The 24,596-nt window shown below is 42.3% G+C and overlaps 1 long non-coding RNA gene across 1 annotated transcript in view; it reads right to left on the bottom strand.

The window, feature by feature from the left end:
• Positions 1-24,596, bottom strand: part of LOC139103345 (uncharacterized) — a 79,128-nt gene that overhangs the window by 24,685 nt on the left and 29,847 nt on the right. The window contains exon 2 of the long non-coding RNA XR_011545869.1: positions 18,153-18,192. This is a non-coding gene — a long non-coding RNA (uncharacterized lncRNA). The remainder of the gene's footprint in view (positions 1-18,152; positions 18,193-24,596) is intronic.

Below are 24,596 nucleotides of genomic sequence, written 5' to 3'. Positions count from 1 at the left end.
TTGAACGTGCTTATTACGTGCATATACGTGCATATACAGTTCTTTTATATTTAACGGTGACGCAATTGTAAACGAATTATATTATTATAAATTATAACATTAAAAGGATATTCAAATATTTCTTGGTATTCCCGGGGATATCAATTGCCGCGTAAAGAAACTCCGATTCGTATCTGAGATTATGGATGGGACGTTGTCTTTATAAAATTTCAGCCGGCAATGTTACGGGAGGAATTTCTGCCTCCTTCGATTTCTCCGAGAAGTCTAAATGTACTTCGTATGCATATTTGTCCGATAAATAAGCGCGAGTTCGAATGCGCCTGCATCTCGCGGAACGATCAGGAGGAGAACTTTTGGAGTCCGGAGTCGCAATCTCCGGCGTCCACTTCGCGAGGCTTTCGGGCCATCTCGTTTGCGTGACGCCGGGTCATGTGTTAAGCTGTAAAATCCCGGCCGGTCATTCACCATTTACCTCGGGACAAAAGCGTAAACCGTTTCTCACGCACGAAGACGCCTGTCCGCTCTCGCTTATGCTAATTATTTTGTCGAAGGGATTCGCAGGGAGGAAAAAAGAAATGGTGCCGGTTCACGCGAGCGCGTTTAATTAAAGCTCGAGCGGAAAGTCCCGCGCGCTTGTTTCTTGTACGATCGTCGACGCGGTCGCTATCGTTGCCGTGCGTGTTCATTCCCAGCGGGCCCTAATTTTCGGTGCCGGAGCCGGTGACCGATTAGCGCGCGCGGTTGCGCGCGTCCCAGCGCTTTCATTAAAATCTTCCAATTAAGACGGGATTTCATTGCACGGGGCCAGTTCTGGGCCCCGCTGCGTCCACGCCCTCGGACTGGGCTCTCCGCGGTGTCTCATTTAGGTCCAATGAGGTGAAGCCGGGCCGCGCGACGTGCCAACGGCCATGCTGCGTCCGAGTGAAAACTGGTATTGCAGGTTTCGTGCACACGGCCGCTATTTCGATACAAAATGGCCTTACGCTGTGCCCACGCGCGGTGCGGCTCGATACGATCAAAGTTAAGTACGAAAAAACTGTCTCGCGAGAAACAAAATACACTCTCGTCTTTCAATACGCGGCGGCGTCACGGAATTGCGGCCTTTTCGCAGCAGAAGAATGAAATGTGTGGGCAATTAGGAAGCGCAAGGGCCATATATCTCGTGTAACCGAATACAGACTCCTAATCGGAAGTCCCATTGGAAACCGAGCGATCGCGCATATATGTCCCGGTGGACGCTCATAAATATTCTTTGAAAGCAAGGAGCCATAAAGAAACCGCTTGTGGGTCGAAAGGGTTAATTTTTTCGCTTCGACGGAAGCGAAAAAAGAAATCCCTTCATAAAAAAAAATATCGCTTGCTGACAGAACAGGCAAATGTGGCCGAAGGTCATAAACGAGAATAAAAAAAAAGTCCTACTGTTCTCTCGCACAAACGGTCACGGGGAGGATTATATCTAAATTCATGTGTACGCATGCGGCGCGAATTCTGGAACATCGGGATACCACGCGGTAAAATCGTAGTGTCCAAACAATCTCGAATATGACTGTCGTTAAAAGTTACCGCTCTAATTAGAATGCAAATGTATCGGGAATAAATATATCGGTGTGTTATCGGCGCGAAGGTGATATCGGCGGGGATGAATCGATAAATTAAAATATTCCGAGATATTATCTGCGGATGTAAAAATGGATGGAGTCCGGAGGGCGAGTCGATAATTGCCTCCGCTTCGAAAAATTCACATGTCGGCCCGCGCGGTCCCACTAATTAGAGAGACCGTCTCCCCCTCCATCTCTCTCTTTGAACGTCAATTCTAGGATCTTGCCTGGTGCCGACCGCATAATATATCCTCCGCATTTCGCCTGGTAGCAAATAACCAGGAAGATCTAATTAAGCCAATCGAACTAGACGGTATAATAGTGATTAAACGGCATGAGCTCTATGCGCGACTTTACCTAGTAATCTACTTGTCGTACGCTTTCCAACGAGTCGCCTCGTTCAATATCGAAACTTTTAGCCGCTCTCGAATTACAATTTCATACCTGTTCTCCATTCCCTAAGAACTCAAACTTTAATTAAAATTATCCAGAGAAGGCACAGAAATTAATTAATATCTATTTGAGCACGAACTAAAAATTTCATGTTACTGCAGCGAAATGTTGCGTTTGTTTTACAGAAACAACTATTTTTTTTTTTTTTTTTTTTAATATTTTACAAAGAGATACAGTGCCAAAAATATAAACCGAAAGGTAAAGCGGGATGCACGATAATTTTCGAGTCTTTCGGAGTACAGGGTCAGAAATGAATACGCCGCATAAAGAGGTTTAACAACGAGGCTAAATTTGAATTTTATTCGGAGACCCTTCAAGTGATTGCGCCAGAACCTTGAGCAGAAGAGTTGCGAGGCAAAAGGAAGGAAGCGAGTGATAAGCTTCACTTGCACCCACGCCTCGCCGCGCTGTCAATTGTACCCGAAATGTTTCCGAGACAAGCGGACAGCAGCCTTCGGAGGCTTAAATATTCATGAACCCGCCGCGGGCATAATTCCATAGGCTACCTAGGTGGTATCGGCAATGGACGCCTAGACGCCCTGGAAGACGCTGAAAGGGCAAACGTGACCACCTTCATTGACTTTACGACCAGTAAAACGTGGCTTTATAGTTCGCGCTCGGAACAGTTCGCAGGGCGCGCATGTGTTGCGAAACATTGTTCCTGTATGCCGCGTAGTAGGTACGTTGAATATGCACGGCGGCGCTCCCGTTGCGTACGCGCTACTATTTTCCACATATACCCGGCTCCGCCGAACTCGGACCGTTGCATCATCCAAGGAATCGATGCGCTATGTACTGCACGTGCATCATGCGAGCGAGCGTATAATACGGTCTATACGTGGGAATAGAGCCTCGTATAGAGCATATATCCCACGTGCGCAGACGAAGCATTGACCTTAGTCAGTAAACAATGGAGAACTCCGTACTCCTCGCTCACGGAATTGAAAAACGCGAAGGGATATCGCGAGAAAATTCTCGTTCGAGAAAAGAAAAAAAAAAGAAAAAAAACGTAAGGGTTGTTTTTTCGTTATCGTCTAACTATTTAACGCTTTTATCTACGTGTCTTCAAATGGGAGAAAAACTTTTCTCGGACGTGGACGCGCGCGGCTTAGTCGGCTTTAGAAGTTCCAAGTTTAGATCACTTAAGCGGCCAATTACCGTTTACCGTCGGTGAGAGCCTTGCCAGCCACCACATTATCAAACTTTGAAACTTTAACGTTTATGGTAAACCGCCCTACGACATCCGCAATTCCAGCGAACTCGTTATTTGCGTAATGTTTTTCGGGGCGCTTAATTACGGCGGGGGAGTAAAAGTTTTCCCTCGATAAAAAATAAATACATATAATACAAAAACTGTGAGTGCATAAAAAAAACGTCCTTCGATTAGAAAATTAATTACTTAATTTTAAAAGGTATTAAATAAATTTAATTATTTCTATAATATTTTTTTATACGCGCGACGCGTTATCTAATAAATCTGCGAAGTGTAAATGTCCTTCGGACAACAATATCCAGCGAAAGAATTGAGGTTGCTTAAGAGACTCCGACACTGAATTGCCGCGGAAAGCAATAAAACTATAAAACGAGTGTGGCAGAGAAAGGGTTAAAAACGGTCGCACACCTTGCCATTCTGACCTTAGGCAGAGCCCAGCTTCCTATCCTTTTTCAGATTGCACATTGCTAGATCTTCCTGGACGAATTCGAGGGAAGACATTGGTAAACTGGTTCAGTATAACGAGTGCAACCTTATAAAAAGTTTCGGGAATCAATTTCACGGTAATAAAGCATCCTCGGACCAATGCAGTCCACACTGACTCGCCACTTTTCTTGAACTTTTTAGTTTGGACCTCGAAGTTTAAAAGAAAAAAAAAATAATAAGATTTCTAATGATTAGAAAATTACTCGACACGAGTTTGCTCTTCGAATAGATATACAAAATTAATTAAATAGAGAGATTACAAACTACAGTAAAGAAAATTAAAGTACGCGACGCTGAAATTACCTAATGCCAGCGGTCGGGTATTTATATAAATTCCTAAACTGATTGTAGGCGATTTACATGGATTGAGAGAGATTCTCTTAGCATAGAAATAGCTGTACGTGTCACGTTTCGATACCGCGCGATGAGATTTTCAACTTTTCCAAGCTGTGTGCGTTGACCAACATACTCGGATGCTTTTAAGAAAATGAAATGGATATATGATTTAGTCATAGATGTAAAATTAGCTAATTTAAGCTGGAACGCCAGTTATTTTTATTTCTCTTGCTATACTTTTTTTTTTTTTTTTTTGAGAGGCGAAGGATACTCCGAAATAATGATCTGCATCTTTTTCGTGGGAACAGCAATTAATGGCAATATTTATACGATCGAATTTTTAACATCAACGACTCCTCGGCCTGAATGGCTCCCATCGTGATATGGCGTTCGAATTTCTCCTGCGCTTCGTGATGACATTTTACGTAAATACTTCGAGATGAAGATACTTAAGTAAGAAACGGTTCAATCATTAGTTTATCGCGGGAAGATAGAACGAAGGCCGTCGAGTGCTAAAGTTTTGTTTCACCGAATCTCTTTTTCCGGCTTGTCGAGTGTGTTTTAGCAATTATCGTTGGCACGTTACATTTATTTTTATTTAAAGAGAAAGTGTTTGCCTCAATTATAAATTATAATTAACAAGAAAATATGTTACATGCGTTGCAAAGTGCTACATTCCATTACGATGAGCGTTTCCTTGATACTTGAAGATCGCTTATCGCATTTTCAAGACGCACGGACGATTAACTTCGCGCATAACTTTCGCGGCGTATAATGTAATTCAATGCAAAGTGAAGTCCAGTTAAACAAATATAAATTTTAATAAGCCGAGCATATTCCGCTAAACGCGAGGATCCCTTAGCGCTTCCACGTGATATGTAAATCGAGGGACATTTTTATTGTCACGTTCAAAGCAATAAATTAAAAATTTAAAAATAAATGAGATTACATTATAAAAAAAAAAAAAAAAAAAAAAAAAAGAAAAATGTAAACTTTCCACGGTTACTTACGATTGTCTCGGCGCAATAACTTCGCTTTCGGTGGCCGGGCCGATAAACTGATAAAAGTTTATCCGTCACGGAGCCTGCATACTCGTGTATTTCGAAGAGCGATATTTCTCTCAACCCGCTCGAGAAGCAGCCCGAGGTATGGACCTCGTGAAGTGGACCCTCGCGGAGAGGCGCGGCCCATGGCGTAATCCCATGGGAGTTACGAGAAATGAATTATACACTCGGTGTCTGACGTGAGAGGGGAACGAAACCAGACAAAATGGTGTCTTAAAAGGAATGCCACCCTCCGTTCCCCTTTTCCCTCCTGGCCCTTCCTTGGGGCCCTCTCACCCTCCCGCCCCGTCGTCCGTTTCCTCCGCGCCGTCGTTCCTGCCCGCTGTTACTTCTTACTCTCTTTCCCATAGCGGAGAATGTTTACGACGCTCCTCTCTCAGGTTCCGCCTGAGGAACCCCGTGGACGTACACTTACATACACGCGCCGCGTATTCCGGATAAAATGTTGCGTGCATTTACGTATATTACGTCGAATGTGGAGCGACCGGATATATGTATATCGAAACGCGGGAATGGAGCGGATAAAATTAGCATCACAAAAGTTGGCATGCGTTATTTATGCGCCACGCCGTTTTCGGGACCGACTTAAACCGCGTGGGCACTGCATCCGTTATCGCGAATATTTATTCAAGGTTCCCGTGCGTCTCCTCCGCGTCAACGTTTCTGCGATCAAGGTCCGCTTGGAGGAGAGATTTCAAATAAAGCGGAATGAACAAAAAAAGAAAGAAAAAAAAAAAGAAAAAAAGAAGAAAGAAAAAGGGACCACGCCGTTCCGAAAAGACACGCTGTCGCGCCGCCGCGCGGATTATTTTATCGCGACAATAAATTTCCGTTCGGACGATCTGAATTCCTGTTAATATATTCGCGCAACGTCGATCAGATAACATTATAACCGTAGAACCTGATTGTAAGGCAAGAATTACGACGGAGGAGTGGCGGAGCGAGAGGAAGAATAAAAACGCAAGGGGTAAATCGTGGCGGCTGTCAGGGGGATTTTAATTGGAGCAGCTTGGAAAGAAGACGGCCGGGTAGTACCTTATATCTCTTATTGCGCAAGAACATTGACGCGTCACGCGGGTGTTATTATTCCCGGTCTCTCGCGCCTCCGGCGTTCAGCTCTAACGCGAACGACCGATTCTACGAACCGCGGGTATCGTCAAACCGGATAATGCACGATATTCATGCATAGACGAGAACGTTATCCGTTACTCCGGTCCCGAGAGAGACGTCGAGCGATAAAGTTGCGTGATAAATACCCGTACGGGAGCTTTCAAAAGGTTTACTCGCGCCGGCAAATAAATATGACTCTTCGGCGGCAGAGGATATATCGGAAAATCCGGGAAATCGAAGAGTGCCCTGATTAATTCAGCTCGATCGAACGAGAGATATGACAAAGGCAAAGGCGCGTTCGATGAAACGTGCTGTAGACCCCGAGCGACCTTGCGGCGAGCTCGCATATTTGGCGGCCACGGGAATAGACCGTAGACGGGTCGGCCAGTTACCACCGAAATTGCCGCACCGGCTAATTAGGACTTGATTGGCACCCCCACCTTCCCCGCCGCCCTCTCGCGGCTCTTCCCCCGCGGTTGCCTCGCGTGGAATTCACGGGGTCCTTCTTCCCACCAACCGCCGTTCTCTCGCGTCGCTTAAGCCCAACCAGCCGCCATCTCGGCGCATCTTCTTTCCAGTCGATGCCATTTGCCGACCCCAGCTCTTGTCCCCCCCCCTCGCCGTATTTTGCATGCTCTCCTCATTCTTTCTCTCTTTCTCTCTTCCTCCCTTTCTCCATTTCTCTCTTTTTCTTTCTCTCGGTCCCTCGATATCGTCTCGAGCGAGCCCCGCGGCCGGTTTCGCGTGTAATTGTATAATTTACTCGATAATTTACTCCGCGGTCAATTTATATAATTTCTACCGCGGCTGTGTACGTAAATTTGACGGGTTGTGCGAGCTGCTCGACCCGAGAACTCCGACGCTACATTCTTCTCCCGAGAAGAGTCTTCGGCCCGACCTTCTTCGAGCGGTATTTCCAACGCATGTCGAAACTATGGGCGCTTAAATGTTCCTTATTAAAAGAACGCTTTTTAATTAATTTTTAATTCACAGACCGCCGTCGGCCGATTCATTTCTCAACGTCTTCTTTAATTGATTTAATAATTAAAAAATTTTCAATTATAAATATAAACAAAATAATGTATAACGTATTACTGTTAGTTGACTACACGCTCGCGCTGCACACTTTATTTCCTCGCCGCACCGGGACAATCGCGACTACTCTCTTTTTACGGTGACAAGGTATTTTCCATCCAAATACGCTCTGACCCTGTTATCACATTCCATAAGTCTTCGCTTCACTTAACATTCTTCCGGCGTTCTTACGAAAATACGGCACGTGACAGAAAGAATGTGATTTACGGGCGTGGAGAGTCGTAAAGAGCCGTTTAGCGCGTTTAAGTGTTCGGCAGAGACGGGATTTTCCTTATCTGGTGTAACGAGGGTCCCACGTGTGATCTGCATGTACGAACGACCCTGCTTATCTTCCAGGTGCCGCGCAGCCGCGCACAAATATACGTTGACATTTACCGATTCGCGCGCGGAGAACGCACCCCGCTTTCTTCTCCGGCGATAAGCGCAAATAAATAACGTAATTTACTTTTACGCCCGTACGAATTATCGGCCCCGATCCCGGCCTCCGATACCGCCGGAGGATGGAAAGCTGATCGCGCGAAAATTAACCGATCGTCGCCGCCCGGTAAATTGGATCGAAAAGCGCGAGTGGCGCATCGAGAACGTGCTTTTTTTTTCTCTTTTTTTCTTTTGGTTTTTTTCCCCCTTTTATGATGCCGTCGAGTGTGTAACTTTACGCGCGTTTCGCCGACTACCGACGCCTCCTTCTCCGGCGCGTTTTAATAAAAAGAATTTTTTTATCGACGCGGTTGAACGATGCAATCCCGATTACGCAAGGCAGGATCGGTTAATAAATAAACTTGTGCAATTTTTCTTTTTTTTCCTTCTGCGTACTGCCTTTTAATAACTTCGAAGTCGCCGGTTTCTGGCGAGGGAAATAAAAACGGAGAGAAAAAAAGAGAGAGAGCGAGAGAGAGAGAAATGCACCGCGAGCCATTTGTTTAATAATGCATTATTGAGGCGGCTATGTTGCGCGCGGACCCAAACTTTGCGCGAGATGATCCACGCGGCCGTCGGACAACAGCTCCAGCAAGTACTTCAATCAGACGGAAATACTTGTCCCGCGTCGAGGCCTCGTAACCCGGAGCTCACTTCGCTTTAATGGACGTTGTAGATATCGGCGTCGGCGTGAAAATACCCTCAGTATCACGGCAGCGCATTAAAACTTTTCTCATCTTTCGTTAATCTTGAAAAATGGTCTCTTTCGAAGGTTACTTCGAAGCAGTGTGTATAAGGCGCGTGTACGTATAAAATATACCCGCGCTTGTGTACTACACGTCTACTATTTTTGCTGCGACTTTTTAATGTATATGTATAAAGGGAAACTATACCGGTTGTTTTTTTTTTTTTTAATTTTATTTTACTTATTTTTTTTTTTAGCCTGACCGTGAAACGCCGAAAGTTATTCCGAAAATTCGTTTCGTTTAATATTATTTTCGCGGCGCACCCTTCCATTCTTTCTCTCTAACGTACGCAAACCGTCGACACGTTTCGGTAACGATTTCACAGAGTTCTATTCATTTTTTTTCCTCCTTTCTTTCTTTTTCATGTGCCAGAAAAGAAAGAATTCAACTCCGGCGTTACAGCGGAAAGCTTGATTTTCTTTAATTTAAATTCCGGCAAAATTGCACAGCGTAAGTGCATCGCAGCAAACGAGTTTCTTCGCGAAAAAGTAAACTGATTATTTTGAATCCTGGGCGAGTTCTCTAAAATAAAAATACAGCCGCGTAAAAAAAGAAAAAAAGTGCAACCTCCCTTAAAGACTTATAAAAACAAAAACTTAAATGCGCTGCCGTTTAATGCAATTAAAATTGTATACCGAAGAAACTATTCCGGATGCAAGATCTCGTCGAATTCAGTTCTTCAAAACTTCGAGTTCTCCACTCGCATTGTCGCGCTCGGGTCGTTCGAACGATTCCGGAGGAGTGTCTCTGCGGCAAGCTGTACTCGCCCAGCAATGCGGACCTCGGTAAAAAGGGACGGGACATGCCTCCACACGCAAATAAGGCGAATAATGCGCGCGAATGTTAGTGGATACGCGATTCCGAGGGAAGTTCGCTACCTTAATGCAAAAGTTTGCTCGGCAGCCACGAAGAATCACGAAAGTAAATGGCCGCGTATCCCGCGGCGCGTAGGGAAAACTAACACCGCGCTGCGGAATGCCGCAATAAGCAAGTATTTACCATGCGAACTGTCTTTCGGGCTGAAACGTGAGGAAACTTTGTTGGAGCGGGTCAGAAGGGAGGGAAGGGAAGCTGGATGAGGGGTTGAAAGGAGTGGAAAGAGGATGCCCGGAGGAAAGAGGACGCGGGAAGCAGCTCGGAGAGAATAGACGAGATGCATTTTCGTGAGCGGGCGAGGATACGACTCGGCGTTATGCGATACACACACGCATGTTCGAGAGGCTCAAAGAGGCCGGGTCAGCCATAGTGGGCTCGTATTGAACTGTTGCGCGCGCAGTCCCCTTGTTCTGCCGCGAAACGTGACGAGATCATCCGTGGCCACAAACACGCGCGTTGAGAACAATGTACCACCCGTTTCTACATTGCATAGACTACACCTCCTTCCCGCTCGTACCGAGAAAAAGTCGAAGAGAGAACCATTGGGAGCGATTAAAATGTTAAATCCCACCGACATTCATGCAGTATAATTTTAATACTAGTCGCAAAGAAAGTCGTTAAATGTTATCCGAATTAATTGCAGAACGGAAAGTTGTTTAAATTTTTTTTTTTTTTTGTCAGAATTGCTCAAGTTTGATATTTCCAGGTTCGTCGACAAAGAAAACTTGTTATACTAAATCATAGCTAGCGATTATTAAGCGGGAATCCTTGCCGATACTATAGTACAGTAATAAAACCATTTCCAACGTTTCCAGTCAACAAGCTAAAGAGGACAATCGATTTTGACGCGTAAACACCTTTTTACGGCACCCTTTCCACGTCATGTTGCCCAATGACGAGCATTTTACCTGAGGCTCACCTTGACGATAAAACGTCAAAAGATTCGAACGTTTCGCGGCAATAAACTATATTTTTTTCCACTCGGAATGCCGAAGGCTGAACCAGGAAAAGCAGCGCTTGGCCACGTCGAAGACGGAAGAGCGACAAAAAAAAAAAAATCTGTCCTACGATCAAGTTAAAGGGTTGGAGCTCGACGCTCCAGCCGCTATTGTCTCGGCAAAAAAATCGTAACGGTGAGCAGTTCGGAAAACCACAAAACTGGTGGGCACGGGACAGTTTTGCCTCAAGGTCTCGCGAGGGAAGTGTGCGCTGTGAAACGTTCCCGAGTTCTTTAAGGTTCTAGCCGGCGCTCAAGGCTTCGCGGGAATACACTTGTTCATCGTTTCCGTCAAAGCGTCGCGCACCTGTGTGCAAGGTAAGTGTGTCTCCTCCCTGGTTGTATCTACGACGACCTGTCCAGTAAAAGTCTAAACGTTCGTGCGATTCGGTTCTTTATTTTTTTTTTTTTTTTTTTTTTTTTTGTTTTTTCTTTTTCCTCCGCGATCGCCCGTAAGTCGTCGTAAGCGCGTCGTTCGCGGACGGTACTTCGCTATTTATGCGAAGGGGACCGGCAGGAATGGCCGTGAGACAGAGAGACTGGACTTCCGTGAGCTCTCCGGGTAAATACAATTTCCATAATCGTCGCGTTACGGTGGATACTGGCCGGCGCAAACACGCAGCGTTATAAATGCGCGATTTACCGCGCGCCGTGCATCTCGATTCCCTCACGCGCCGATCGAACGTAAAAATGGATCCGCGCGGTTAAAGAATCGTATATTCCGTGAAACGCAGCGTTCAAAGATCTTCCGCGCTTCTCTTTGATATTGAGAAAGAAAAAAAAAAGTAAAAAGCAGTTGTACGATAGCCAAAAAATAAAAAAGAATTAACTTATCGCGGAAGCTATTTTTCGCGATTAAACAATAAAGAAGCAAGCTTTCTTAAATTTTCCGATCACCGAATCCCGTTTTTTTGCTCGAGACGAAAATTACTCTATTGTAGCCAGACGCGTACGTGCGAGAGGTGGAGTAAAAACGTCTGGGAATATTCGGTAGGCGAGACAAAAGAGGTGAAATAAGATGAGTCCCGTGTCGCCGAAAGGAAACCGAGAATAGATGCTGCTACGAGGCAGCCAGTCGATAGGGTGGAACAACAAAACTTCAATTTCCGGAAATGATGCAGGAAGATCTTTCCCGTGTATTGCGCCAATCCGCAATGTGCCTCCCGTCTTTACCTCGAGCTGGCATTTTCGGAAAAAGAAAGGAAAGAAAGAAAAAAAAAAAAAAAAAAAAAAAAAAGATAACACTGAGTGTCTTCAACGATACGTGCGGCTATATCTCCTTTTAAATTTACTATTTCGCGAAGTGCGCTCTACACGTTGCGTAATAAATTAAAGTATTTCCTATTTAAAAAGATGAATGCGGAGATTTCATTGTTGCTCGATCGTTTGTCGCTTTCTCGTTTCACTCACTTCGTGCCGCGAGATTAAAATATTGGCTTAACTTTTGAAGATGATAATAATAATGTTGTAAATTTCAATCATTATGATTTTTCCACGTGTAATTTTTTTTTTTTGCTCTTTTATGGCCATAAATGTACAAAACTATCTGTTAAATGTAAAATAGTTTTTTTAACGTAAAAGGAAGAACAAATAACGCGCAAATAACGCGTGTTCTTTAATGTCCAGTTGTTTTATAAAGTAGAATTAATTTCTTGATTAATTATAAAGATTTAAATAATAAAAAAATTAACAACCGCGCTTTGACACGTTAGCCATCATAGAATAAATCTCAGAGATATGCTTGTTTTCGAGATTGATAATATATTTATTATTCACGTGGCGCTTTTTCTTTCTTTTATCTTTTCGTGAAGAAGATTTTACGCGCGCTCTTCCGAGCAAACAGTGCGTGTACTATGTTCTTTTGGGGAAAAAAAAAAAGAAGGAGATATTGTTAGTAGTAGCTTTAAATTTGGAGGCCTCGTATTCGCATATGCCTGGAACAATATTTTCCTCAACGTTGCGTCATAAAGGGGCGCGTGCAAACAGATTGCAAAGAACGAAGGTGGGAGCGGAGCGGCTGCTGCACGAAATTCCTGACTGATCTCTACAGAAATACCTCGGAGAATAATTTTGCAGCTGCTCTCTCATTGCCATCCCCATCTGTCGTTTCAAAAGGAAGCGTAAAATTATCCGGTAGATTCACTGACTTGGAGCATTGGTACGGAAGAAACGCGTCTTTCTTCCTCTAAATAATTTAATAAAAAGTTTTGCGCGGAAAATCTTCGTATAGAATTCTAAAGAAAAAAAAAAAAGAAAAAGAAAAAAAAAAGGAAGAAAGAAACCCAGAAATAATTTTCTAATTTTGTAAAATGTAAAGTATAAAACGTTCTATTCGCGTTTGTTGTAATTCTCGTTCGATCGCGCTGTTACACTGACATTTCAAAATATTCGGTAATGTCAACTGCACGCTCGTGCTCGCCGACGATACGTCAAGCTAGAAATAAAACGAAGTTCCGTGCTGCAGTATTAAGACACAGGCAAAATAACAAAATCGTTAAGGACGCCGTGTTCTACGCCGTGGAAAAGCCCGCATTAACACTGCCGACGGCTGTCTAGAGAATAAAAAAGAATCTCGAATGTTTCACGCTTTTAAATTGTAGCGCTCTAACTTAGTTGCGCTGTAAAACATTTTAATTTATTTGCTAGCAACTGTGATATGGACCGAGCAATCAAATGGCAGCAGGTGTTAGCAATATTGTGCTCGTTTAACATAAAAAACTGTATAGCCAATTTTTCAGACGATAAAATAAAAATGCAATGTACAATATATTCTTATAAACCGTACTTCTATTTTTTTTTCTTTTTTAATATACTACGTATATTAACCATTAATTTAATTATCCCGTTTGTCCTCGAGATCTTTCGGAACTTGACTGTATTGCGAGTCTTCTTTATAGATAATGATTTGATTGACATGGGAGGGGCATTGTACCCGTTTATAACACGCTACATACTTAACTGACAGTGAATAAATAATGAAGGCTAATTAGTATACGGCCTCGACGATAATCATCATGTTGCAAGGGAGTAATTTCGCTTTCGCAACGATATATTTCTTTTACTTAATTTATGCGAGTTTCATATCTGTTATTACCATATAATGCATTGAACCTGTTTCATTTTTATTTTCCTTTTCGCGCCGATTAGACTGCGCACATTTGATATAAAGAAAGAAATTACTTTTAGTTTGACGTAATAAAAACTGCACTCTTTTACGCCTGGTTTTTTAAATTTAAGCATATATTAATATTCGATCCAAAGAAATAAATGAACAAAAGTTGACTAGAAATTTATTAACTTATTAGGATAAAAATTAAATATACGCATTATGCTTTTTTTCTTAAAGACTATTTTGAATAATTCCCGTAGAACCTTGTAGTAAACGGTACTGCAGTAAAAAAAAAAAAAGGCCAAAGCAAATAAGGACTTAAATTAAAAACGAAGTCTGCAAGAGGTTCTCTCGTCCAAGAAGCTCTTTCTATGTTGAAGAAGTACATACCCACCCTAAAAGTTTCATAGAAAAGTCATTCTGTTTGGTACGTGCATGCAATTTTTTTTTTTTTTTTTTTTACACACTTCAATATAATAATAATATTATGTGTAGACATATATTTAAGTATTAACTTTTAAGTTTCCTCACAAGAACTTTAATGTAGAGTGATTTTGTCGATATCTCGCTAATGCAGGGTACCGTCGGAAGTTTAAAACCTGCGATACACACGCAACGTTCACTTGCCTTTCAAAACTTTACTTTCAAAAAGGGAAAATGTAACGCGGAGAAGGTACACGAGTAACCAAGCACGTAAATCCTTACTTAACATATTATTTTTTAATAATAATAAAATTAAAAGTCTTCGTTAAAGGTTTGGTTAAATAAAAATTTACCCAAAGATTATTTATCACAGCTTAAATTTCACCAAGTCCTCACGTTTATTTTCTATATTCAATAAATAAATAAATCTCAATTAAATATAGTTTCTCGTAGCGCAAAATTAAACAGAAATTAATGAACTAAGAATATAGTTGAAGAAGTACCGGAGGAAGGAAAATTGGTCTTATTTTCGTGCGAATTATAAATGTTGTCAGGATTGAATGAAATATATGGAAAAAAAAGAAAAATTCACAGACAGGGTGTTATGAAAAAAATCGTGCTTGGAATACCAACGGTGTACGTTCTACCGCCATGCTGCCACCATGTCCTCGATTACGAGGACCGTGATTCGAGCTTGGTTGGACCACTCAGGCTCCATGAGGGTGACTGATTTGTGCCGCCATCTAGCAACCGATTGCCCAAGTTTTTACTTGTGTCCACGTTACACGACACACGAAAGGACCTCCCGAATTCGTCGCACGAATCGATCGCGAGTTTCGAGAGAACGTGTGTTGGGTGTTGCATGCATTAAAGCAGAAATGTATTCTCGTGTGTTACATTGCGCGAGATTTAAGTTCAAGGACGTTTAGATTTATGGCATTCGAAATGCTGTTCCCACGACATTAGATGTTTTCTGATAGATTCGTGAGCGGATGTTAAATTTCCTTTCGCAATCCCTCTCCGAAGTTGAGTAATTTACACGTATTAAATATTCAAAGCTAAATTTCGTATATTTTCAGTAATTAATAAAAACCGAATAGACGTGTATAAAATTTTAAGTCGACATAATTTTAAAAGATACAATCTTTTGCGACGAATATAATTTAAATAGCCCAAGTTTCTGGTCTAATTTCGTACGTAAATAAATGCGAATTTAAATGATAGAAGAGGAGATTCATAAGCGTCTAAACGTCACGTACGCACGAACTGCTACCAAATAACTTCAATTCGGGTAAAATATTCCAACATAGGCAACGATTTGCCGACTATCCGCCTGGAACGAGCTACCGTGTAATTCAAAATGATTACGAATCGTGTAACATGAACGTAAGGATCGATACTAGTCGGTCTTCTCCCTCCCTTTATTCGTCCAGTTTCCAGGGGTCGGACAGGGTTGTTGGGGCGCGACCGACTGGTCTGGACTGGTTGACCCGTCTCGCCTGGACTCAACCCACTTCACCCTGATTTTCCCCTGCCTCTTTTGCCACATTCCATGCACTGTTTCTCACACACACTGCTCGGCGAAGGGTGGAGGGTTCGAGAGACGGAGGGGAAGCTACGTTGAAACTTGACTACAGATTTTCCCCAAGGATGGCGCCACGGACATCGAGGCTGTCGCGTCGAGTTGCTATTTAATCAATAGAAGGCCTTGGGTAGGACATAGAATAGTTTGATATAAAAATCTCTTTAAAACGAAGACGAAACTGTAATATCTGATAATATATTTATATAATTTTAATCGAAAACGTCCGTCATATGTAATTAAAAAGAGATAGAATATGAGAGAAAGAAGTGGCTGGGAAATAAATAAAATTAAAAAGGAGGAAAGTGTCCGTCGATGTAAGCATTTGACCGATTAACCGGTCAATTGATTAGAATGTCTTGTTTAATATCATAAGTTTGCTATAACTGCACATTCACTTTCTCTACAGTCGTAATTGATATTAATAGAAGTAAGCAACTTGATTGAAGTAAAAAGAGTTGAAGATTAAATCAAACGAAAAAGAAAAAGAAAGTAAAGGCTTTTAACAAATATCTAAATAAAAGAATTATTAACGTTCGGAGAGAAATTAATATGTTAGAGTATATTTATAATTTTAGATTCGTATAGATGAATGCTTGTAACGCTATCGAATTTTCTATTACATTTTCAAAGGTAATACGATTTTTCTTTTATTATCGTTCGTTGCATTTTAAGATAAACAATGTCGTATCGGTCCGAAATTTTTTACCTTCCACGATTTCTCTCCTCCGCTTTTTCTCTCTCCCTCTTTTTCATCTCTTCCGATCTTTTTCCCTTTCCACCATTTACATCCCAGCGCCACTTTTTTCCCTTCAATTTCTTATCTCCTTTCAATTTCGTAAATCGACGGACTTCTCTGTCTTTCCCCGCGAGCCGTGTGACTTGTCTTTTTTTAATCAACGACCGCCGCGGATACGCTCGTCCTTGTCGCGTTCACGTAGTGGAAACAGGAGTGTGGCAGAGCCGAGCCAATCAGAACGAAGCTCTCTTAGTGCCTGCTGATCAATGTGAAACCCCACTGTACCGACATGTACGGCATGCCAACGTTCTCGTTGGAGGACCCAGCCCAACGAGGCTTCCCGATTCAGAGGAAACGCCGGTCGTGCAATCTCAAACACTGTGACGAATGCAACCGCCATGACGTTTCGTATTGGAAGCCGGACACGATTTCCCGATAACGTCGAGGCACCTCTCTCGTGAAAAGAGAAATTTTAACGCACGTGCCTTGGAGTATTCGAAGCTATCCAGTTACTACATTATTACAGTTATTACCTCTTTCAACATCGGCTCACTTTACATTTATGTACAACAAACACGACCATCCACCCGTTGCTCCATCCCGCACGCACGTTATTTAATCAACAGATATTTATCGCCCACGGTTATACGAGCTACGCGGCTATTTTTAAATTATTTTCTATATCAGTTCATACGCATACGTATCAACGGGGATTAAAATAGATTTATCTAGTCCAACTTTCGCACTTTATTTAAATAAAGATTTCGGAAGTAGCTCTTTCTTGAATGTTACATAAGCGAAGTAAACTAATTTTAACTTCTCCTCGGTCTTTCTAAGTTTAAATTAAATATAGTTTAACGTAAAAAGAAAAAGTTTCTTCACATAGAGAATTTAAATAATATTACCAATTTTTTATATCTCCCTCGAGTTCTATCCTCTTCTACAGTTTTTGTTCTCGAAAATCTATTTAAAAAATTATTCCTATCTCGCGGGATAGCTTCCATAGGAAGGATATTTTCAAGAAAATGCCGAGTATAAAAATGTATTCTATTCTCTTCGCTGTTTCTATCGGCGATCTACATAAAGGCAAACCGTTAACTCTCTACTTTTCTTTTTTTTTTCTTTTTTTTCTCTTCTTTTCTAATCTCTTTGCCCTATCTTAATGATATAGTTGTATTCTTCTAGATTACGAGATCGTTTTTCAGGACGAGCAGAAGATCGCGTCTTAATTGATTAATAATCAGTTTCATTAGTCGTAAAAATTGATCTCGTCACATCAAGTTTCTTTCTATGAGACTTTCGATTTGTTTTTAAATTTATTATTTAATTATTCTGAGACACGTTAATATTTTATATAAATTGAAACTAATAATTTCTAATATTTCCTTCGGAAATGGTCTACTCAGAGCCTCGCACATCGCAATAAAATATCACGGGCAATGGTGAATCGTGAGGGAAAAGGTGAAAGCTTTGTCGCGTACATATACTAAACGTAGGGACATGGACCCGCGAGGTTAGCCCTTCAGCTTCTTAGTATTGCTAAAACGTTTCTTTGTTATATACGTTTCTCCGTTCTCCGTCTCATGTTTTATGTTTATCCGGTCTAGCGTCGGATTGGCATAAACCGTGAGATTACGCCGAGAATTCTACCGAAACCGCCAAAAGTAAGATTCCCGAGTTGTATATGAAGACTTAGAAATCCCATGTGACACTCGAGCTTTCTTTTTTTTTTTTTTCTATTACATTAAGAGACGAAAGAGAAAATTATCGATCGATCGCGGAATTCCGTAAGGGTAAAATAGTTATTTTCTTTCCGAACATAAATACAAAATTAAGAACGTATCGTTATATGCGGTGTAAATTTATAAGAAGTCTTGCTTCTTATGAATAAAAAAAATTTCAACTTACCCATAAGATGCTAAGTCGCCAAATCGCTTATTCCTCCCATCTGCAACAATTGAACAACGTTAGAAATTCAATATTTAATTAACAAGTTTAAAAAAAATTACAAAATACCTATCTATTCTGTCTAGTGTTAAAAAAGTTTTTCGTAAATACTTTGCAAGCGTTTCTATTCAAGTAACGCTTCGGTCATTGAACGTGACATTTAAAGTTTCATGAGACAAGACTTACATCAACTTCGTTCACTGATTGCAATGCACTTTTTTTATCGTTGCGATAAGAATTAAAAGGATCATTGGGTGTCACAATGAGCTGCCGCGATCGGAAACTTTTATCAGCCAGTGTCAGAGCGCGCGTGTTCGGGCCTGATACAAATGCGCCAAAAGTTAGACACGCTTCGGCCAGCCGGTAAGTCTCACGGGGGTTTCGCATGATCATCCTACCTGTTTAGTGTCACTCGCCCCCACTCGACTACAAAGTGATCGTGATCAGCGGCCTACTGCCGCCTCCCGCGAATCGTGTTTTTCGTTCGATTACCCGAGAGGTCCGGTCGCGATGCATTGTAATCGGGCAGCATTCTTAAGCCACGGTCAAGGCGGGGCATTACGTAGTCAAAAACCGCATTGACAAGGCAGTTTTCAGTCCCCGACGTTCGCACGGTAGATGTTCAGTCCACCTATTGCTTTTACAACGTCGTAAGGCGACACTTGGCGAAATCATTTGCCCCACGTCGTCATAAGTCGTGACTCTCGTTCGAGCGTCCCGACTTCGCGAGCAGCGAATAAATAAAAATAGTTTCGACGTGATAATCGTCGAAGTGAAGAAGAAGAAGGATAAAAAAAAAAAAAAAAAAAAAAAAAAGTGAAACGTTAGGGTTCGATGAGAAAAGCGACGGCAAAGCTGGCACCGTTACAAGACATTGCTCATGGATACAGTGTGCGCTCACGTACAAAAAATAAGGCAATTTGTATGAGGCGCGCGTTTGGCTCTGCCAGACACAGATAGTTTTCTTCATTCTGTGATTTTTAATTAAAAATTATCGTTTCTCTCGTGGCAACGTCTTGCCCAAAAAATAATTTGGATTTTAAGCTTAATAATTTCCTCTAATAATATTAATTATTTTCTTTTAACATAACACTCCCACGTTACTGATTAACTTACGTTAATTAACGTTCGCGCATTTATTTCGATACAGTGGTAATTCAATGGCGGTGAATTTATGAAAGGAGCGGAAACGTGTCCTAGAAACTCCGCAACGCGAATTAAATTGAACGAATGGGAGTTCGTGGTGATAGGAATTGAGACCGAACTGGTCTCGCACCATTAATTCCTTCGTACCGGAGTCGATCGGCAGATTGGGCATGCGCATGCACTGGTTTATTCTCTTCCCGAGTCGTGATTTCTACGTTTGCATTTTTGTAATCGCCTCTGGTAATATTGAATCGTGTTCGTTAAAAGTTCACACCGTGAAGGACCCGCCTGTAATCCGCTGCGAATTATCGATTCGGGTATACTGTTATAGTCAACCCGCTACGAGTTCACCATATTTTGCTACATATTATTAAATTAAACGTAAAGAAATATAAAAAGCATCGAATATATTATTAAATTAATATTTAAAAAAATATTAAAATTATCGCATAGAAGTAAGATAATAAAAAAAAAGGATCCATTTAAGTAAATTTTATTTTCAGTCTTATTTCTTTTAAAACTTTTAGTACCCTTTCTATCTAATCACGATTATTTATCCGCCTTCTTCTTATCTTCTTTTTTTTTTTTTTTAATAGAAATATGCGTGGAAACTATTTCACAAAGGCGTTTGTAATATTTAAGTTCGACTTTTAGTAGCGCCGCCATTCAATTATCGTTGGCTCTCGCTGATAAGACCCAAACCTATAAAAACAATTGGATCAAGAGCGCAATCATGCGATTGCATTTACGTTATCGCCGGGTACCGATAATTTACGGTTAGTGCGGACAAACGCATTGTCTATCGCTCGTTGCTTATGCCGCACATAAATGCAGTAGTCGCCTTATAAATCTACGAGCCCCAATTGGAAATTTCGATAATACGGTAATAAGCAGACCTGCTTTTCGTACGTTTCTTACGCAATTCTCGGCCGAATCGTGGGATCGGCTAGAGAGCCACTCCGTTCTTTCCCAGCGTAGTTCGGTGGTGGCTCAGCTTTCTAAGAAACACACGGCCACTCTGATACTAACCACTTGACATATTTAGCTCTACGGCTGTAGTAACGCATACCGGCAATTCTTTTACCGACACGTTTCGCTTTATATCCCTACGAAAGTGCACGCGCCGCTTTACAGCTCAAGAAGTTTTCCCGGGGAGACGCAGCGCGAGAGGGCCGCGTACGGCAATGTTATAATACGACTGTATCTAAATGGACAACTTTCACGTCGGCGAAGAGAGCACGCGAAACTCTAAATGCAAAATGCATGTACGAAAAGGAAAAAAAAAAAAATAACGGGGGGGAGTAAGCGAGTGCGTTGCAAGGAGCACCGGCCGCTTAGACGTGCATTATTTTGAAGTTTATTTTATTCCGTGAAGAGTTCTTGCAGTAACAGAATTAAAGTTTAACGCGAAGTTGTTACAGTAATGTTACACGTAGAATAAATAGAAATTTCTAATAAAAACGATTGAAAATTATGCTCCAAGATAATCCCCGCGCGCAACGAAAGTATTTCGGCCGAGCGAATCTTTAACTTTTCGTCCGGTGCTTTACATAACTCTGCGGAGTGCATAAACCCACCGCGGGCAAGAGTACACATCACACATTCATCCACAAGTGTCTGCTTTACTTTCGGATACATGCGCGGCAACGTGAACCCGGCTAAGATGTACCCTCGTCCTGGCTTTACGAGAGAAGTTTCGGTTTTTCATGTATTCGACAAAGCAAAATATACAGGGTGTCTTTGCGAAGATCTCTCGAGCGCGGTATCGAATAAAACGGTTTGACGCCAAGGCCGAAGAGGGGGAGAGTAAAAAAAAAAGAAAAATTTAGCCCGTAACTTTATGATACTTCCAGCCATAAATATAAGCTGACTCAAACCACCGTAATGGTTGAGCCAACTATATTTATTCGTTAGAATCATCGTAAAATTATAGTTGGGGCCCCGAAAGTAACTATAGTTGTCTCCCAGTGCGGGATGAATATTAAGAAGTCGCAGATTGATTTACGGTTCTTTAAATTAGAGATTTAATACGCGACAAAACGCGGGAGTTAATCGATTGGTCAATCGGGCTTCGTCATTTCCCACTTGCATCAACGAGGACGATATCTTATTGTTACTCAGAATCTGTGGAAACAGCTTGCTCTCGTCTTCGTAACGCGATACTTCTCAAGGAATTGAGATTATTGTTCGGAAAAAGAAATACAAGTCTCGCGGCACACCGGATACGTAGGAATAGTCTTTCAGTGTTTACAGGTCAAGCCACGATGCCTCCATCCTCTCGAGCACCTTGGGCCGTGTACTACGTCGAGATGCGCCCATCAAAGCAACTCAATCGCTTTCCATCCCGCCTGCTTCACCTGCCCCCCGAAGGTAAGTATTGCGCGACAAGAAAACGAAGTAGTGGACGTTGGGCGAGATGCAAAGAAAGTCGAGAGCATGGCCCAGTCGAAACTATGGAACGTACGTTTGGTTAGATTGCGTTCAGCCATGGTTGGCCGGGAACGGCCGCCATATCGCGCGTTTCGTTTCCAAGCGCGATTAAACGCCACGGTTAGTCGATTAATTCCCTGCAGTTTATTCAATATTATAATAATATAAATTTCGACGTTATAAATTTGTTCGCGCGATACCGCCGAAGCTTAACGACGCGCACAGAAATCGACATGACGCGCCCGGCAATGATTCAATCGCTCGCGAAAACGCCGGGCGTTACAATATCCATAAATTCCGCGCGACATATTATGCGAGCGTTAAAACATTCTGCGACATTTTATATCGCGATGCCTCGGAGCCGCTCGCGGCCTTTTTATCGCACGTAACTACGAGGCGGCGTAGGCCGGCAATTATTTAAGCTACGCATGATCTACGATTATGAAGATGTATAAAGTTCCAGGCCGCGAACACGGGCGGTAAGTTCGGACACGCGCACGCAATGCCTCCATATGGGTGTCGTGGGTCTTATCGTAAAATGAAAAATTGTTGCCGCACGAGGGTTTCATTAGCGTCCCCCTTATCCGGGAACGTATTTTACATCGGGCCTCGTCTAATAAGTTTCGCTCAGCTGCATATAAAGACTCGCGTTATCTTATAGTATATTTTCAAATAAAGAGGGGCACGTACGATTTCTTGTTAAAAACGTACGGAGGTGAAATCAAACTGACTCTCGTGAAATCGCAATTGCCGGGAGAAATAGAGAAGCAGGTGGAAGGGCCCTTATCAGAGGCGCGCATCAACGAGAGCTCGGGAACGCCCTCGAGAAAGAAAAAAAAAAAAAAAAAAAAAAAAAATAAGAGCACTGTTAGAGCAAATCGATATTGCACGATAGGTCTGACCCAGTTTTCACGACTTGAGTTAACACACTGTCGCTAAACAGCAATAGCGGTGCTCCCTCCCCCCGGTGATAATCGCGTGCTTCTTCCCGAACACCCCCTATTATTTTCACGTCTTGGCAAACGGCGTGAAAATACGGTCGGCTACTGCGGGAGATAAATTAGACGATGTAATAAACAGCCCGGGAAAGCGTTGATATTTCATCGTTCCGCTCTCTCTCTTTCTCTTTGTCTCTTCTTTCACGTCCGCTTCCTCGAGGATATTTTGCATAATTTCTTGCAAATATTTTACGTCGCGAAAATAACGACCGGCCGAAGGCTTCCGTCTTTCTCTCGGTACATTTCGTACACCGAATTCTGGGGCGTGCGGAAGAAACGATCGTTGCCTGGGACACGTAGAGATCCAGAGGGAGAGAGAGAGAAAGAGAAAGAGAGAAAGAAAGAGAGAAGAGAGAGCGCGCGCGCAATGTTTCGAGGATGCTGGGCCAAGATACGCGGAGCCGGCGCGCATGCACGCTGGCATCGAAATTTCGCCGTCGACCGGCATCACCGGTACACGCTGTTTATGCAGTATATGCAGTTTATACGCCGTCACACCCGCGGCACCCGAATAATATTCTATGGACAGCCGGGGACCGCGCGACAACTGCATGAAAGTAAATTGGCGTAATCAAGCGGCGCGTATGGAGAACGCGCGGCAATCTCACGCAATATTGCGCATGCAGAGTTTATAAATTCGGAATCCACCCGCCGGCGTACTCGCGCGACGGTGCTCTTTATGCGACAAAAATATACATACGAAGGGGTGGGTACATGGACAACGCAGACATGCACCACCGAATGAGAGGCTAGCCGGAGTCTATCGATCGCCAGGGTATAGAACGCTTTTTCCACTCCGCCGTCGTGGAAAATGCAGAACTCACTCTACCGTTGGTCTATTTTGCTTTTGTGGAGCGTCTTTTTTTATCTAATTTGTATTCTAATACTGTTACGTTTTATTGAACCATCAAAGATCTTTATGTCTTTATTTTGCTAAAATAATTGACGGTTAAAGAGTATGAGCTTCTCGTGAAGCATTCCTATGTCGGAAATGTGAATCTCTTCTTATTTCAAAATGCGACAGGGACGATTCTAAAAAGAAGGGAAGGAAAAAAAAAATAAAATAAAGAGAGAAACTTATTACGGTTAGGTGATTGGAAAAGTGTATGGGCGTACGAGTCGGACGTCTTTCAGTACTAGAGATGGCTTCAACGACAAAATGCTGGGACCCTATTTTCCGTGAAGATCACGACATATCCCCGGGGGTATTCTGACCAGGATCAAATCTTATAGTCTCCGAGATATGATATTTCAGATATATACATAAATATTTTCGGCCTCCTGTTCGAGTCGCAAGCACGTTACGAAGACGAGAAAAACGTAATAAATAATACAATTTAAAAAAACAAAAAAAAAACATTCTGACACAATTATTTAAACGTCAACTAAAGAAATTAGCAATTTTTCAAAATAAAATGTGTATCTTTATTTTTCTTCCGAAGCCGCTTGGTAACACGATGTAAAAAGAAAGATTTATAATCCGAGAAATTCTCGAATCCTTCTCGGTCTGCCGGAAAAAAAAGGGTACGCTACCGTGTAAGACAAAATAAACCCGAGCCACTTGAGAACGCGGTGGCTACCGTATAACTAAAGCGAACGGGGCAAAAAGCGCAACCCTTTTTCCCGGGGAAAGAATACCTGGTTAAGGTGGGCGAAACAAAAAAATCAAGTAGGAAGTTGGCACAATATCCCGCAGTACAAAAATACCTGTATCCAATTGTACAAATATTTCCTGTTGTACCACTGATACCGTTAGGTCTATAAATTCTTATCTGTTTTTTTCCCCTTGCCGAGTGAAAGAGCCAGAAAAATGTCATCTCGAGGATGGCAC

The sequence above is a fragment of the Cardiocondyla obscurior genome, linkage group LG06, assembly GCF_019399895.1.
Source record: "Cardiocondyla obscurior isolate alpha-2009 linkage group LG06, Cobs3.1, whole genome shotgun sequence".
Lineage (NCBI taxonomy): Eukaryota > Metazoa > Arthropoda > Insecta > Hymenoptera > Formicidae > Cardiocondyla > Cardiocondyla obscurior.
The sequence above is the reverse complement of the archived record's forward strand: the minus strand, read 5'-3'. Positions and strand labels throughout refer to the sequence as shown.